The following is a 19,750-nucleotide window of genomic DNA, read 5'->3' as shown; positions in this document are numbered from 1 at the left end:
GCAACATCAAAGTCAGTGTCACAAACAAACACACTATCATCAGAATATAGTTTGCTCATGTCATCAAAATTAGTAACAGAAGCAGAAAAAGCAATAAAGACAGGTTCATTGTCCGAGGATGTATCTGAACTTTCAGATTCAGAATCATCACTTAGAGTAGTATTCAAAGCTTTTGCTTTCCTTTTAAAAATTTGGACATTCAATTTTATGTCACCAAAACCAGAACATTCATGACACTAGACTTTTTCTTTAAGCTCGGTTTTGTCTTTATTCCATTTCTCAGATTCATTCTTTTTAGTGAAAGTCTTACCTTTTTTCCATTTACCGGAATTCTTTTTATTAAACAAGTTTTTTTTAATTTTCTGGCCACAAGTGCTAGATCAATGTTACACATACCTTCATCATCAGACTGTTTTTCTTCCTTAGTAGTTTTCAGTGTAATGGACTTACCTTTCTTCTGTTGTGGAATGGTAGATTTATAAGTTTGTAAAGAACCTACCAATTCTTCTACCCGAATCATGTCTAAATCCTTGCTTTCTTCTATGGCTGTCACCTTTGGTCAAAACCTTTTAGGTAGGGATCTCAGAATTTTCCTCACAACTCATGCCTCTTCTACCTTAAGATTGTAGCTGGAATTGACAATGTCATTCTGTTTAGCATAAAATTCATTGAAGGTCTCATCTTCCAGCATTTTTATTTCCTCAAACTTTGAGGTTAATATTTGGAATTTGGAATTTTTCACTGTTTTGGTTCCTTCATGTGTTGTTTCCAAAATGTCCCAAGCATCCTTGGATGTCCCACACATAGAGATTCTCTTGAATTCATCAATAGATACTGCCATGAAAATGGCATTTAAACCTTTATTGTTCCAATTACAGTTGCTCGATTGTTCTTTGGTCCACTCCTCTGCAAGTGTTGTGGGTCTTGTCCATCCTGACTCCATGGTTAGCCAGACTTTCTCATCAAATGATTTTAGAAATGCTCTCATTCTTGCCTTCCAGTAGGCATAGTTATCACCATCGAAATTTGGTGGTGATGGTAGTGACGCCATGATCTTAGGAGAATAGATCTCACTCGGTTTGAGTGAACCACGTTCTGATACCAAATGAATTTACTTAAGTACCCGTAATTATACACGTTAATAATCAACATAAATTGTTAGTATGGATTAGTAACCAACATATAATATTAAGAGTATTTAACTCAATAATTTTGGTTACGGAGAGAAACCCTTTAAAGAGCTCTTCAAAGGTAAATAGGGCAACCAAACCCAAGAAAGCCAATTTTACCTCTTACCCTCTTCAATCTTCATCTTTCCTACTGGAATCTCTAGTGGTTGAACTTGAACACAGCAACTCTCCCTTGGAATATGCTCTCACTCAATCTCACGGATTGAGTCTTTTCAGAAAATCCTTCTCTTGAGTTCCTTCCTAGCACGATCTCTTGAAGTTTTATCTAGATCTTCAAGCTCTCAAAATGCCTGTGAATACGTGCAATTGAAGTGAATTGTAAACCATTAGCCGACTCCTTTGAATCGGCAACGTCATTGATTTGGAGAAGGATTCTGCTAACAAGTTTATCCAGAGTCCCAGTCAGATATGTTGCTAACTATTTGTGAACATCTCAAACTGGATCACTTCTTCTGTTTCAAGTCTGTTTCAGTTTCTTCAATAAATCTTGCATACTTATCTCTTTAGCTGACTCGTTAAACTCGAAACACATAAATGGCTCTTGTTGACTTTTATCTTATAATATAGACAAGATTTGATAAGAGCTATAATTTAAATACTTATCCTTATCGAATCACTATAGTCCTAGAGTCTAATTAGATTACATTTATTCCTAACAGCATACGCATCTAATCCTGGCCAAGCGTAAATTACATTTACAATTGATCACGCCCACACCCATTGTTCCTCGCCACCCTTGTGGTGGGCAACGATCAAGCCAAGCAGTTCACTTCCCATGGTGGGCAATGATGCACGATGAGCAACAATCCCTTGGCGAGGAACCAAACCAAGGTGTCCATGGCGAGCATCTGTGGTTCCACCACTGCCCATGACGATACGTGGACGTCGCTTTGAGTCCCCATAGCATTACAGGTCCCTTCTCGCCATGAAGTTCACCCAAGTGCAACACTTCCCATGCACAACCCTTGCTCTTCCCAGTGAGTCCAGCACCTCAGCCACCAAATGCACCACAGGAAACGATTGACAAACAAACCAGTTCAGTTCCAGCACCACCCTCTCCTTAGTAGCAGTAGCACCAGGTCATGCCAAAGGGAAAGGAAACAAACTCCTCTCTAAGTTTCCACCAACGAAGACAAACCATCGGGAAGCACATGACGTGAGCCACCATGTAATTTACAGCACATCACCAAGTTCAGCCGCAACATCTCCTCCACATCACCTCAAATTTATCTCTCCAATTTTTGAAGGCATCTACACCAATGAGTAGCAACAAACTTCCAAGCCAACATGTAACATCCGAGCCTAGCAAGAAATTCGTGTCCATTTTTTTTTTATATATATATGGATGAAAAGTATACTTGGGTTTTAACGAGTAGTTTTGAGAATAGGTTACGAGTCCCAAATATTTACTTCGGCAATTTATGAGTTTTTACTGAGATTGTTAATTAGGTTAAATTCAGCTAATATTTTATGGACCAAGCATGATTTATTTTATTTAGTTTTCGGCTCGACAAGTTATGTAATGAGTTAGGCTAATTGCAAAATGAGTTGAGGCCAATAGTATTTAGAATATTTTCGACCAATGGGAATACGAATAAGCTACGAAGATGCTTTGGACTGCTTTAGCTTGTCCAAACCAAGTTTTGTTAAGTCCCATGCCACGCACGTTTCCTTTATATTTCTTTTTCTTAGGTTTTCAACCACATTTTTAGTCATCATCTCATGGATGTAGAATCTCCCTCAAGTAGGGTCACTCTTATCGTCAGTTTGCTCCACGGCATGCACGTTCCTATTCCCACAATATTCACGGCATCAGTAAGATTTACATTCACGATTATTCAACTTTTCTCCCTCTCTTTTCCTCTAGGGTTTTTCTTTTAATCACCTATAACTATGCATGTTTTCCTCCCATGCTGTAATACCCATACCAACAGAGGTGCCAAACTGCATCATTTAAGTATGTAAGTTCTTCTTACTTTCAGTTTTCGGCTCATTTCCATTATTTTTCCCCACTCCCACTTCCAGCAAAACGTCAACCTCGAAACCGCTAGTCTGCTCACGCATATATGTAGAGATGATCCCTCCGTTACACGCTTGCCAACTTCCATTCTCCCTGTCCAGCAACCAACCGCATGCTCCTCCCTCATTCGCCAACCCAACAACAAAGCCACTGCATCACCCGAATCACTGTGTTCTCTCTCTTTCTTTCACTCGTCTCATTCTCTCTATGTGCAGCAGTTCACCCACGCTCAGTAGCAACTCTATCACTTCACCGTGTGATAGTCACTGCTAGCCACTGCTCACCCAGCTATAGCACCACCTCCACCACCGTAACTCACCACCCCGAAGCAAAGCCAGCCATCATCGCTGCTTCTCCCTCAAACGACCACCGAAAGCCACTACCCAGTCTAAGCGTCACCAGCACCACCACCTCTGTTTTTCTTACTCTAAACTGATATTTTTACCACCGAACCACTGCACCCCACTAGCCGCTCCAAGCTATCACCACCTGCATGGAAAGGGAGCCGCCGAACGCCCCCAAGCCACCCCAGCCCATAGCAACCCCTCATAGTGAGTTCCTCTCTCGACTTACTCTCTTCTCCTCTCTGCCCTCTCTCTCACTCATCTCGTTTTCTCTTTCTCTCTCGTACTCAACCGCTCAGCATCTACAGCTTCACCGTACCGCCCTCAGCCAACTGCAGCCATGCCAACACAGTTGTTCCAGGTTAGCCCAGTCACGTTGTGCCTCAGTTTCTTCTCGGTAGCCTCTGCCACTGCACCTCATTTTATCAGTTTTCATGTGTTTGCTTTAGGACTTAAAACTGTTTATAAGCATCTGTTAACCTAGTAGAAGACGATTACTGTTATTATGCCCTTTTGATCATGTTTTCAAGTGATAAAGTAAGCTATTGTATAGTTGGTTTACTAAATAAATAAAATTACATTATTACCTTTGAGCTACAAGTTGAATTATTGTGTTTTAAACTTTTAATATGTGTTAGTAAACTCTAAGTTACCTGTACTTATAGAAATTATTTTGATAAGTTAGATTGATTTTAAGTCAGGTTTTCTTTCAAAAATAAGCGATAATATTGTAATTTTATTATGATCTAGTTTATTAAATAATTATTGTTGTATAACTTAAAAATGAATTTTGGTATAATTATGTTATTTAGTATTACATTTGATAGTTTGATGTTTCAATGGTATGTTAGTTAGAATTTAATACTTTAGTCAGAGATTAAATTTATGATATTTTAGGGTTTCTTGGAATTTAGATTTTTAGGAAAATAGGTTACTTAGCGTTTCAGTTGTAAGTATTGAAAAATTGTGTTAATTTCGAATATTTATGAGAGTACAATATTATTTTATATGTGAGGATTGATTTTCATTCAGTACTGCTTTGGAGAAATTTTGAAAAGTTCAGAAGTTCAGGTAAGTGGGGTTCCTATGCTAGACTTTACACGAATTGTTTAGATTGAGGTTGACTTTCTGAAAACTTTGCATATTTTGTGATGAAATGAGAACTTAAGAAAAATCAACCTCGGTCGCTTATTTGCATTACTCATGAAATCTGTATAAAAAAAAAATATTTCTGACATGCATTGTGTAGACATGAGCTATCTTTTGTCATGTTGTCTCTGAAATCTGAAAAGAGCGATATTGAAAATCTGAAAGATTGTGCATTGATTTAGAAAGATGCTCCGACTTTTGTTTTTAGTTTGTGAGAGTGCTCTAAATATGTTTTGGTACTCTGTTTTGTTTTGAGATGGCATTTGAAAACCTTTAGCATGGTGTATTGATTTTGTATCTGACTCTATCTCTACTCTGCCATGTTATGCTCTGCTCTGCTTTGTTTGGGTTGGTACCAACTTTTCTATTTCTGAGTGCACCCATTTTGGAAACAAAGTGGTTTTATTGTAGTCTTTCTTGTGTGCACACTCAGGGCTCCAAAAAGAATAACGGAAATATTTCACCTCTGTCTCTGCCCGGTTTGGCCACTGGGGATAGCACAACTCTACCACATGGATGAAACATGGTCTCTGCTCTATGAGGTGCTCTGTTTTGATGTGATAATGATTTTTAGGTTATCTTATGCCAAAGCACTCTGGGTTTTATATGTCTTAAAGCCATCGCTTTATTAAGTTTGAAAATATGTTTTGTTTTGCATGATAATTCTGGAAAATATTTTATTATGCATACTGTACTCTGTAAATGTTCATATTTGCACGTTAGTTTATGTCCTCTGCTTACTGAGTTATTCATAACTTACCCCTTATCTCCACAACATTTTTCAGATATTTTAGATACTTCAATGGAGGTTCAAGAATAGGAAGTATGTGTAAGATTTTGTGAGCATAGTCTATTAAATACAAAGAGGGTACTTGTTATTGGAGAATTTTTATTAAATAGCTTCGTTTTACTTTGTTGACTTAATACTTTGGGAAGTTGGCATTTATTTTTGAGACTTTGTCGTATTCTTAGTTATTTATTTTGGTGTAGATAGTTTAAAGCAATGAGGTCTATGAGTAATTGAGGAATTTGAGTTTATATTTGTACAGTGAGATATGATTTTAAGTGTTAAGAGGTAACTCTCCTACCCATCCGGGACTGGGGCATTACACAACACCTGTTCAAGTTTGAACGAAGATGATATTGTGTTGAGAGCAATATATGGTGGGTAGGAATATCTTGCCACATGCCGCAGTACTCATCGCTTTCCTAAGCATGGGAGCCGACCACACTCAACTCCACCATGAGTAGTGTGTTTGTGCATAAGCCTCGAGGAGTCCTAATTCAAACAAGCAAAAAAAAAAAAAAAAAAAAAAAATACTCAAACAATCTCAGTCAATTGGGGATTAAAAACAACCACTAAATGGCTCTGGTTTGTCTCTCTCAAACTTGTTATTTGAATTTCATTTTTACTAACAAATTTGTTTTTCGGAGGTTCTCCACAAAACTCGTCGAGGCTCCACGAGAATCCCAATGGCTACACGCCTTAGGAATATGCTTCGCTGGAGATCACCCGCGTGGGGCGAAACAGTGCCTACAAAGCCCCTGTAGGGCACCGCACAGTCATCTTAATTTGTTATCATCAGAATAGACCGTTTGTATCACAGGCACCCTAGATCTTCATCATTTTCAAAGTGTGGTGACCTATAGGTCTCGTTTGTTCGCCTCAAGCCTTCACTACACTCTAGCGAAATGGCTCAAGTTTACAAATCTCAAACTTGTGATTTGTATTACACTAACCTATTTGGTTCTTGGCGAAAACCTCTCAAGGCAGTCAAGCTCTGTCTCCTACCATAACAGCCCGGTTGAGCTCTACCTTCTGCTAGAGCAATGCAATCGAGCTCCGTCTCCCACCCCAGCAATGCGGTTGGCCCTATTTCCTGCAACAACAACATAGTTAGCCTTGCCTCCCTCATCAACAATGTGATCGAGCCCCATCTCCCACCGCAGCAATGTAGTCGAGCTCCGTCTCCTGCAGGATCAGATTGGTCGAGTCCACCTTCCGTTTATTCTGGCCAGGTGCTCCCAACTGACACTCGCCTAATGTGGCCCCAATGCCATGCATTTGAGCTCCAAGGAGTGTCTCCACATAAAATTTGAGTGTCTCCACTCGCCTCTGGCAAACAAAGGAGGAAATACCTTAGTTAAGTGTTTCCCTCATCACCTCTAAGTGCGATAAGCACCATCTCCCTCCTAAACACAAAAGTCGAGTGTCTCTACTCAGCTTTGGCAAACAAAAGAGGAAACAACTTAGTTAAGTGTTTCCCTCCTCACCCCTAAGCGTAGTCGAGCACATATCCTACCTAAACATAAAATTTGGGTGCCTCTACTCACTCCTAACAAATAAAGGAGGAAACAACTTCCTTAGGCATTCCCCTCCTCACTGCCTAGAGCGGCCGAGCACATCTCCCGCCTCGCATCAAAGTTGAGTGTTCTCACACTCACACTTAAACATCAACTTTGACACAGTGTATTATCCAGGTAAATGTCAAGTGTTGACACTCGCACCAAAACCACCACCAACGGGTTACCTTCGGGAATGAGCTTCCGAGCTCCATAACTGTCTCACGCGGGTTACCTTCGAAAAAGAGTCGATGGGCTCAACAACTACTTGGGATGGACGTAGGGGGTCGACAGGTTCCCTAACCAGTTAGCACAGGTTAAAACAAATAAACCCTAATCTTAACACCAAAATGGAAACATCAACAGAAAATTGCATCAAGAGGCAAAAAATCACTACTACCAACAATAGCAAAAATGATCGTGGAAATAAACACTCTTTGCTAATGATAAACAATCACATTCAACCAACCATCGATAATTAGGCAAACATTTGTACAAACAGACATCTCAGAGGCCCATCCTCAAAGGCACATACTACAAATTTTGCTAGTTTTCTCGAGCTCTATGCTCGGAGATCTACTTTGCTTTGCACGAACAGCTAAAAACCAATGACTAGTTCCCAGAATTTATTTTTTACAGTTTTCTGCAGGCTATCCCTATCACGGTTGACTTGAAGATTCTCAATACCTTCTTGTTGGCAGATCAACCTTAAGAATCATGGACATCTGTTTGGGATAAATTTGATTGTGTCTAACCCATAAAACATCTATCACTAATAACAAGAGAAAAGATAAAACTAAGATATAAGGCCAAAAAGAGATAAAAACAAGTTAACTCAGACTCCTAGAAATAAATGGTTTTATAAGGCAAGTATGACTCAATCACTCAAAGGAATCAAATAGATCTCTATATAAGGAGGAGATCTACACAAATCTACATAGACTTTCTGCAACTTCTCTATGCACAGACTCCACCACGCACAAAGACTCCAAAGGACCTTCTCTCAAATGAGGCATCATCTTTGACCACCCAAACTCCTAAATTCCTCTTTTGTGTTGAGCGATATGTATGGTCATTAGAGATACCTAAAATCACCTATAATAGTGGAATTCGCCCTCTTTACGCTGAACCACATAAGTTTTTGTTTCTCTCTTTATTTGTTTTTATTTGTTTATTTATTATTTATTTTATGGATGAACACGAAGAGTACCATATCGAAACTTGAATCATCATCATGGGTCAAGGATGATTCTTTCGACCTTTCTAACTTGTTGTGTAAGTTTATGCATAGACTTGTTGTGTAAGTTTATATATATATATATATATATATATATATATATATAATTGTGTACTATTCCTTTTTCTTCAAATTTGTGTTGCTCTCAATGATTGATCGACTGGACTCAAATAAGTCCATGATAGGATCTGATTTTGGTACATGAAATGGGTGCTCCGAACGGGCAAAATCAATGGCGGAGGAATACCTTTTACAAATAATGAAATTTGGGGATTATAAGGATAAAAGTGCAAAGCCAAGTTCCTAAAGGAGTATAAAGACTTTATATAAAGATTAAGAAAAACCTAGAAAATTTAGTGTCTAATAGGAGGAAGACCTGCATGATCAAGAGATAACAAAGCAATCATATGTTTAGGGAGTTGAAAGAGATGAAAAATTTACCTTATGTCTCATAGAACCATAATTTGCTAGACTGTCTGCTAGCACATTACCTTCTTTGTAAACATAATTAATACTAAAGAGAAAATCATTCTTGAAATGTAAATTATGATCCGATCCCAAATGGCAGGCCTTTCATGAACCATGCTTTTCCAATACCAATTCGTTATACGTCTTTCATGAACCATGCAAAAAAATCAAACATGTTCTTCTCAAAAGAGAGATCAAATTCGGGTTCAGACCCTTGAGACCAATTGGTATGATTTATCATCTTATATCCTGGAAGGCACGTGCAATTTCTGCCAATGCTAGGAACACCATGAATAATAATACAAGGTACCTGAAGATTACCATCGTAATCAAGTGTCAATCTTCTATGAAGCAATTGCCCATAGTCGGCTGTCGAAAATGTAAATTTATCGGAAGAACAAAAACTCTCGAAGGAATCTAGCACTGCGATTCTATTACATACTGTTGCATGCGAACCTTTTGGCTTGCCAGCGCAAAACTCATGGTTCAGGCCAGTAAAATACTGGAAACCTTAGCCCCATCAAAAAGAAGGCAAAGGACATTACCATTATTGAAAAGAAGCTTGTAGAAGCCATAGGAATAGTGGTATGCTTTTATCATTTCATTTTTATCCCCTTCCCGCCCGAAACTCATTCAACTTAAGTAAGGCAAAACGAGCCGTTTCATTTAACAAGCCAAGTGGATTGGTGCGATTCGTCCCCCAAATCGACTGCATTTAGATTTTTCCTACAGTACTACACCACCAATTTAGGATTGGCATCATGTTTTGTTATCCTTGTAAGAGAACAAAACAACCCTTGATTTTTCATTTGTTTTTGTTTTTTTAATCCTAAATTAAAACTATGTATCCAATTAACACCTAATTTGGTCCGTAAGCGAATTACCTTAATATTTTGGGTTGGATCATATGCATAATTAATTACTCTGATCCGACTTTGCAACCATTTAGTTATATCTTAAAAACGCATTTTGGAGGCAACAAGCAAGGGTAGTAGACGCAATTAAAGATATCGATTGCAAGTATATGTATATGTATATATGTGTGTGTGTATATATATATATATATTTATATACATTGTTGGGTACGTATAATGCCTTTCTTTTTCTTTTTTTTTTTGGCAATGGAAAATCTATATATGTGTTTTCTTCATTATTATAACACAGGAACATCACAAGATCAAAAGCAAAATGAAGGGACTATAATATCGGTTACAACTAATCATGTCTCAGAAAAATGAAGGAGTACTGATCGATGATGCGAAGCAGATCAGAAAATGAATGCGGGCAGGAGTGGAATAAGAAAATTCAATTTGGGGAGTAAATTAAATTATAAAAATAATTTTCATGAGAGCCATAATTTTATTTTATTTTTATTATTATTATTTTTATGGAAACAACTCATTTCATTAATGAACCGAAGTTACAACTATGACTTATCAATACATGAAAAAATCCAGACTATATGTTAAACTACACATCAGCTCTGGGACTTCCCCACACACAAATTTCTTTTTGTGGTGGACATTATCTTAACTTCTCAACAAGTTCTGTCCTAACAGAGAAAGTACTCTGTAAATAGAACTTGAAGGCCCCTCTATCCTCCTAGGGAGGAAAAGTACTAGACCATGCTATGGACACTAAATCTAATAGCCTATTTCTATTTTATTAAACACTAAAATAACAAATAAATACAAATAAAACACATTAACAACTAACAACTACTAACTAACAACTACACTACAGAACCACAAGCACCGGTGTGACTCTGGACATCACGCCCATCGCAAGTATCGACATCTCGAGCCCTGATGGCATGAGCACCCAGCTCACGCACGAACACAAATAGCCTACGCGTGAGCACTAGCCGTACGATATCACCAATCGTAACATCACCCACCACTCTCGAATAGCTCTTGCCCCAAATTGCGTTTGATCCAAAGGCTCAACACCTCACTCGGGTCAGCAAAAGAACAGAAAAATAAATAGCAACAAAAACACTGAAATAGAACAACAAAGAAACAGAAAAACAAAAATGGATGAACAGTGCACGATGCGTGGCACTGGTCACTCGGGGACGATCAATCTTGGAAGCCCCAAAGTCAGGGAGTCTAGAGAAGCCGAGTGTGGCATCGACATAAGGCTCCACAGTGGCATGTGATGGGCACGCGTCAACAAGATCTGGAACTTCGTCCCGTGCATGCGGGCTATGCTCCACTCCGATGAACGCTGTATTTGGTGGTCTTGAAGATCGGCAACTAGGCATCATCTTGGCAGGGCGCGTGTAGAAGGGAGATGTCTAGAAAAACCTGAACACCGATCGTCCCTTATTTGGCCTGAAAAATACAAAAACAAAACTAAAAAACACTACATAGGAAAGAAATTGGACAGAGGAGAAGAGAGGGGAGGGAGAAAGAGGGGGAGGAGCCGAAGGTCCCACCCCTTTTCATTTGATCTGAAGTTTGAGAGAGTTTAGAAAGAAGGAAGATGATTTTTCTAAAGAGAGTTTTTTTTACCTAAGATTTGATCGTTTTGAATGTGTCAATTGGGAGCCAAAATTAACTCTTATACACTTTTCCTCGTATAAAAAGAAGTATAATGTGGGTCTTACATTATTTAAAAAGCATTTAATACTACCGGCTAAAAAGTTTACATAATTATAATTAGGCCTGCAACCCAATAGCATTTAACTGGGTCTGGACCAGTGTAACACTATTTGCGCGCCAACCTGACTCAGCCCAACCCGTACTGTATGGGTCGGGTTTGGTTTTTTCCTGCCTACCTACTACATGCCACAGTGGGGGCTTGATAATTGCTATTGGTCTTCTTTGCAACATAATACAGGTTAAATTTGTACAAAAACCATCTATTACAAAAATTATCTAAATTACAAAATATGAACATCAATTGATAGAAGACTGAGGAGCATCTAACGATCAAATTATTGTAACTTCCCATCTCATCCTCCATATCTGCCATTATGAAAAAGTCAACACCAAATCAATAATAGCACATCAAATAATTCAAGTCAACACAAAGTGGTTTAGTTTCTCTAACAAATGAGTGAAAATGAAAAGCATACCATCATGCAGGCCATAAGCCTTGAGTTACTCCTCATCAACATAAGTAAACCTTGATTTTGGATCAAACTCTAAAAAAACACATGATGATTATTAAATGATATAAAAATAAGCATTATGAAAAAGTTTAATAAATATGTAAATAAGAAATAAGTTCATTACCTAATTCCACCTCAAAACTTTCATTAATATTATCCAAGGAGGCATGAAAATCAATGGGTATTGGATCTCTCAACCAAATTTGTGTACAAACGAGTGCCTCGACTGCTCATTGAGATAGTGAACGACGGAATGAGTCAAGCACACGACCCCTGCACTGAAAGCTGACTCAGAAGAAACAGTAGAAATGGGAATGGCCATCACATCCCATACAACTCTTGTCAAAATATGATACTTTACTTTATTGATCTTCCACCAATCTAAAATATCAAAATTTGGAACTCTTGTCTCACAGCCATGTTCCAAGTACTGATCAATCTCCAATTTGTTCATCAAATTAGATTCAATAATTTTGCTCATACTCAACCCAAAAACTCTGTTGAGAATCAGAATCAATCATACTATGATCAATTGAGGAATAAGGCTCAGAATAGGAAATCCACTTAAACTCACATACACAATATTATACTCTCCATAAATGTTAATCATCAATTGTTTCACTTTTGCAATAATTTTTTCGACTAAACTACCACTATATATTTTTTTAACCAAAAATGCAAAAAACTAAATTTGCATCTTAGATCAAGAACAACGGCAATAAATATCATCAAGTTAGTCTTTTCGATTGATCTCCAATATTTGTCAAACTTAATCTTCATATTCGCCGCCATACATTTCAACACTACATTATTACTTTGACTCATTTTTTACAAATGTGATTGGATGTCACAAAACTTCTGGAAATATGCATTAGATGTGACATACAAAGAACCAGAAAGTCTCATAGTAGCATCATAAAAGATTCTCAAAAACGTTATCAATACTCTAACTCTCTCCCAATCACTAGAGTTTGGGTGGCTCAAGTTCACGCTACAACAATAACGCAAAAAATAATCATCATCCATCTCCAATTGCAAAAATGATTTTTTAAATGTTTCTGCCACTTCTAGCATTAGATAAGTTGAATTCTATCTTGTGGAAACATCAAGGCATACCAAATTTGTGCAACCAATTTTCTCTTACTCTATACACTTTTTGAATTTATTCATTCTTGTGGGAGATGATCAAACATATCTAACAGTATTGCGCACCCTTGTGATTGAACCATCACAATCTTTTAGCCCATTATTCACAATGAAGTTCATAATATGGGCACAACACCTGACATGAATATACTTCCATTCCAACAAATGACCTCCTACGAACTTCCTCAAATACTCGATGGCAACATCATTTGAGGAAGCATTGTCAATTCTCACAGTAAAGATCTCAATACCCCAATCTTGTAGACATGAATCTATATATTTTCCAATAGTTTCTCCTTTGTGATTAGGGATCATACAAAGGTTTAGAATTCTTTTGTGTAGTTTCTATTCACAGTTGATAAAGTGTGCAGTAAGATACATATAATTTAAGTTTTGAATTGACATCCATTTGTCAATGGTTAAACTAACCCGCCCAACCATCTTAAATATTTTCTTTAACTTCTCTTTCTTCATTTTAAATAGTTCAATACAGTCTCTCACTGCAGTAGTTCAAGATGGAACTTGGAACTTTGATTCAAGTGATCTACATACCTTCCTAAATCCTTGGGCTTCTACTATCCTAAATGGACGCTCATCACAAATTATCATTTTATGAATTGCCATTCATATATTTTCTGAATCAAATTTCAGCAATTACCATGTCTTTTGGGATGACAAGAGTAAATCTTGTGACAATAATTACACTTCACTTTTGGGTCATTTAAAGGTATCCATCTATTTTAGTGAAATGACCCCACACTTCTGAGGGGTCTTTATTTGCCCTCCTTTTACTAGGAGGGAGACTTATGTCACTAGACAAGTTAACATTTGAAACTATTTGTGATCGGTTTTCCAAATGAGTAGTAGTCTCATTATCTCTTAAATTTGTATGAGTGTCACTTTCGAAACAATCCATATATAAATTGACATATAATATAACATACAAAAATCAATATATTAGTGATATTCTAATTAACATTTTCCTATAATATATATAAACTAGAGATCTAATAAATAAATATGCCGGTAAATGAGTTGTTGGATGAATTAATCCTCAGACACCGCAAGTCTAACTACTATATTTTGACCTGCAAACATGCTCATACTCTGGAGGACCATGGGCATTTGGTAATGATATAAAAACCTAACTAATCTTTCTTAAAGTTTCAATAACCAAGTTGGTTCTTAGTGACTAAATGACAATCTTATTTACTTTGACCTCAATCTCACATTTCTAAAAATGTGTATGGTCCATCAACCACAAAATCAAGACACATGGAGAGAACCTACTAAAGAACAGGTGGCCAAAAAAAAAAAAAAACAATTCATTAAAAACAAATTAGGGAAACATAATGCTAGAAAGTATAAGAAATAAATCATCACCAGCATGTTCCATATCACAGTTGCAGGCAGATCCTAGTGGTTAGGAAATGCGAAAACCTTTCATTTTAAGGTCTCCTTGTAACACTCCAGAACCAAGCATAAAACTTTATAAGAATTTTCCATTTTACAAAATCTCAAATTTATGAAAGTAGCACTTTTAGTGGATATTTTAACAAAAAGGAAAAATAGAAAATAGTGTATCTGACTCCAATTTCTCACTTTATATCATTCCAACAAGGTCCTCACCTTGACATTAGAGAGTAAGCGTGTGTCGGATTGAACTTGTTCGAAACTAGATTTACATGTTCCTACTTCTTCATGTACGTCTCTTTGGGATGAAACTTAAATCAGAAACCAATAAACATTCTCTTATTGGTCAGAGAAACACAATTTTCTCCTGTTCTGTCTTTCGGATTCAGAGAGACAGAGACTCACTCATCTCTTACGACCTCTAAAAACCATGACAGTTGGAGAGAAATGCAAAAGGCTCGGTGATGCCTTTTTTTTTTTTTTTTTTTTTTTTTTGTTTTTTTTTTTTTTTGCGTTCAATCCCTTACAAAAATGGGGGAACTTAGATTGCTAAATTTGGATAAGAAAACTAGACCCAGAAAAGTTATGTTTTGTTTTAAATTAGTGCTCACTCCGATCATAAAGTTCCTATGGATAATTGAATGGACACAGAGTAATACATACCAGAGATCAGTGGGGTTACATCCAAAAATAATTTTCTATTTGAGAAGACATCAACCTATTTGAAGGGAAATCCAACGAAAAAACTAACAAGGATTGCATAAAACCCAATAAAACAAAAGAAACTTCATTCCCAAGCATCAGTTTTTCCCCCAATAATGATGATAATCATTAGTTCATCTAACCTCAAAGAATATCTTCATTCCCAAAACACTTTTAATTAGAAAGAATATAATGAATCACACCAAACCACATTGCTACAACCCTAACACTGCCCGGATTGCTGTTAAACCGAATTCACATGATCTATTTTTTGGTTAGTAAATCACATCACCTCCAGAAGTGAAAAGCAAATCTAAATATTAGATGGTGTTAAGGGACAACAGAAACAAGTGTAAAGGTTATCTCCATGACTCCCAACAATCCCTTCATCAATTATGAGAACTACCAAAGAAACATCTCGTCCGATACATTTACATTTTTATAAACTCTCCATTCAATCTTTAAACATGCCCATACTATTCTACATATTTCTCAGATAGTTTCTTGGGTAAATTATATCTCCTCAATCTCTCAGATCATACATTCTCTCCCTTCAATCCGCAACAGGCCCAAACACATCCCCAGCCCCACCACTCCCTCTTCGACTCACCGGCTTACCCAAGAGTAGAAAACTTAAATCTTACCTTAAGAGAAGAGAGAGAGACAGAGAGAACGCACATCTGCGATGACCTCTGCGACCGGCAACGGCAAATGGCGAACGGAGACACAGTGACTAGGGCTTCTGCAGTGGAGAAAAGAGAGTCTGAGATGTTTTCATTTTCAACAGTGTGTTTTTGGTTTCAACGGATTCAACAGGTTGTTTTGTATAAAACCCAGAATTAACTTTTGACCCGATGAACCCGTGTTTGTTCAGGTTGGGCAATTCGGGTGTCTCTGATGGATCGAGCCAAGGCTCATTCTGCACAGACCTAATTAGAATTATTGTAAAACTCATTTATACTACCACTCAAAAGGTTTTCCCTCTCTATTGTACATCACTGTCACAAGGAGAGAGGTAAGTGCAAAGTGGATGTCAAGCGCGAACTTTGGGCTGCACGTGTGCCTCATGCGCCGCTCCGTTCAACTAGATTCTTCGTCCGTCTGAAGGATCCAGACCTTGGGAATCTTGTGGTGGGGTGTGTGGTGTTCACCTGGCTCTAAAGAATAATAGATATGCATTTCGCCCTATGGTGAACGAAAAAAATAAACAAAACTAGAAAAATAAAAGAAAAACTAGAGAGAAGAGGGAGGAGGGAGGAGGAAGGAAGGGAGGAGGGAGAGAGGAGCCAAAGCTCCAAACCCCCTCCTTTGATCTTAGCTTTTAAAGGGGGCAACTGTATAGAGAGAAAATGGAGAGAGCAAGAATAAGGTTTACAAAGTTGAGGTATTTTGATTTAACTGGAAAAATGCTAAATACAGCATTTTAATAATCCACGCTTTTGAATTTCCTTCTGAGACTTCCAAAATGCTAAATGCAATGTTTCAATAATCCATGTTGACTAGCGTGCAAGGGACCTACCCCTTTATGCCTGTGTTTGAGTAATTTTTCTTGATCAAATACTCTCATGCTATATATGGTATGTAGATCTATTTTGATTTAGGTACTTTTTATATTTTTTTAATAATTAATGATCTTGCGTGGTATTTTTTTTTATTGATATAAGGGGTGGGGGATTTCGAACCCAAATTTTTTATTTAGAGAACTAGGTCATCAGCCCCTTCACAATCTTACGTTGTACTTCTTTTTTTTGTTTTTTTTATAACCAAACACTCATTCATTGAAGTCAAATAGAGTCCTTACAAATATTATTTTTATCAAACCAAATAGCTTGACATACAAAAGAAGGACAGAAATTCCACCACATCTCTATATCATTAACACCCCATGCATATCTTGCCAACTGATGCACAGCCATATTTCCTAGTTTATGCACATGCAAGACTTGAACTTCTTGAAAAAGTCACATCATTCTTCGAATATCTTGAAGTAGGAATTCAAAATCTATTAGAAACTCAGAGAAATTGTTCAAAGCATTAACAAGAATTAAACAATCAGTTTCTAACAATAAATTTGGAACTCCACATTGTGCACAAAATTGAAGACCCCTTAACAAAGTTGTTGCCTCAATAAATTCAGCAAAAAAAAAAACTTCCCGCTCTACTTTGCTACAAGCCACTAGCACATCACCTTTATAATCTCTAAGAATCACCCCTACTCCAGCTGATTGATGATCGAAAAAAGTAGCCCCATCCACATTTAGCTTCAAGAAATCTGTTGGGGGTGGTTTCCAACACACAAGTTTAGTTTTATAACAATGAGAAGCATCCAAAACTTGTAGTTGTTCATGCTCGACCTGTAATGGTAGTGCATGATTAACCACAACTTTAGCTTGCAAAGTAGTTTGCTCATAGATAAATTTATTCCTTTTGTATCGAAGGCCCCAAGCAATACAAATAAATCTGATAAACACATCCTTAGAGCCTCTAACCCGAGCCAAATTAGCCAAATCCTAAAAGGATAATCTGTTTGTACAGGTTCCAGACTTGGTAAAAATTCCAGCCAAGTATTTCTAACTTCTAAGTAGTAGAAAAGTGCATGAGCAGCATCTTTTCGACCTTGAGCACAGAAAACACAAATATCATTTTCTAACACATGTTTCCTTTTCAAATTATGGTAAGTTGGCAACTTTTCTTGACAAGCTTTCCATGTGAAAATCTTCATTGTTTTTTTTTTTTTGGTAACTTCAGCTGCCATAAACTTTCCAGAAAATAATATCATTTCTTCCTCTCGAATGTTGTCCCACTACTTGAGCTTGTGCCTACTGAAGCAATCTATAAGCACTCTTGACAGAATAAAACCCACTCTTCTCATAAACCCAAAACAGTTTATCATCCATTACTCTAGAAATATTCAGCTTCATTATTTGTGTAACAACATTTGGGGTTGAATAAAGCTCTCAAACCATCCACTTTCCACCACCCAGTCTTCTCATCTACTAAAGATTCCACTTTCAAATCTTCATCAATCTCCTGAGGAACTTCTAGTACATGACATTCTGGAATCCATGCATCTTTAAAAACCCGAACTAATTTACCATTCTCACTCTGCACCTATATCCTCCCTTCAATACATTAATAGCTTCACAAATCCCCTTCCAAGCAAAAGATGGTTCTTTTGTTTGCAATAAACTGTTATGAGGAAAATACCTACCCTTGTATATTTTATATAAAAGAGAATCCTCACTTCTTAAAAGTCTCCAACCCTATTTTGCTAAAAGAGCCAAATTAAACAACTTCAAATCTTTAAACCCCATTCCACCTCGAGACTTAGAATCACAAGCTTCCCCCAACTTATCCAATGAATCTTATTCCCCTTTGGTTGACTTCCCCACCAAAAATTAGCCATCATCATCTCCAATTCATCACACAAAGATTTAGGAAATAAGAAACAATTCATCGCATAAGTTGGTATGGACAATGCAAGAGCTTTAATCAGCACATCCCTTCCCCTTTGTGATAACAAATTTCCCTTCCAACCTTGTAACTTCAGCAACAACCACTGTTTAATACCTGAAAAAGCTCATTTTTTAGTCCTTCCCACCATAGGTGGAAGACCCAAATACTTCTCGTATTGTTGTGTAAAACTACCACCCCACAGTTGCATAATTTCTGCTTTTAGATCCTCTTTAGCATTCCTATTGAACACCATGGAAGTCTTTTCTTTGTTGATACATTGGCCCGACACCCTCTCATATTTACTCAGTAAAGATTGAATCTTCTCATTAGTAACCCCATCAGCTATACAAAATATTATACTATCATCCGCAAACAGCAAGTGATTAACACGTGGAGCCCCTCTACAGATTTTTATACCTTCCACACAATCCCCCCAACAGTTCTTTTCAAAAGAGAAATAAAGCCTTTAGTATAAAGAAGACACAAGTAAGGAGATAAATGGTCTTCTTGCCTAAGTCCTCTACTCGAGATTATAAGACCTTTAGGACAGCCATTAACAAGCACTGAAAAGGATATTGTTTTCAGACATTACATCACAATATGAATTAAACCCCTAGCAAAACCCAAAACCTCCATAATTTTTTTCCAAAAACACTCATTTCACCCTATCGTATGCCTTACTCATATCCAGTGTAAGGGACATAAAACCTTTTTTTCCACTCCTCTTATTCCTCAAATAATGTAATAACTCGTATACAATTAACACATTGTCAGTGATTTGTCTATCAGGCACAAAAGCATATTGAGTATCAGAAATAACATCAGGAATAACTTTCTTTAATCTATTTGCAACCACTTTAGATAAAATCTTATAAACCATATTGCAAATACTAAGTGGTCTAAAATCTGTAAAATCTTATGTTATACTTGGTCATTAGAAATGGGACTGCTAATTTTTAAATACATCAACTTTAATATTAAATAAACACATGGACCAATTAAAGACTACCTCGTGGCAAGTTAAATCCACACTATCAGATTGGTTTGGTATGGTCTAGTTGTATCAACATGTCTGACAGACTTTATTTTTATTTTTCAGAAGTCCTATATTCCTAGCTCTGGCCAGATAGAGTAACTGTACATGATTTTTTTCTTTTTAGATGGCAC

Source organism: Juglans microcarpa x Juglans regia, chromosome 2D, assembly GCF_004785595.1.
Source record: "Juglans microcarpa x Juglans regia isolate MS1-56 chromosome 2D, Jm3101_v1.0, whole genome shotgun sequence".
NCBI classification, from domain to species: Eukaryota; Viridiplantae; Streptophyta; class Magnoliopsida; order Fagales; family Juglandaceae; genus Juglans; species Juglans microcarpa x Juglans regia.
The sequence above is the reverse complement of the archived record's forward strand: the minus strand, read 5'-3'. Positions refer to the sequence as shown.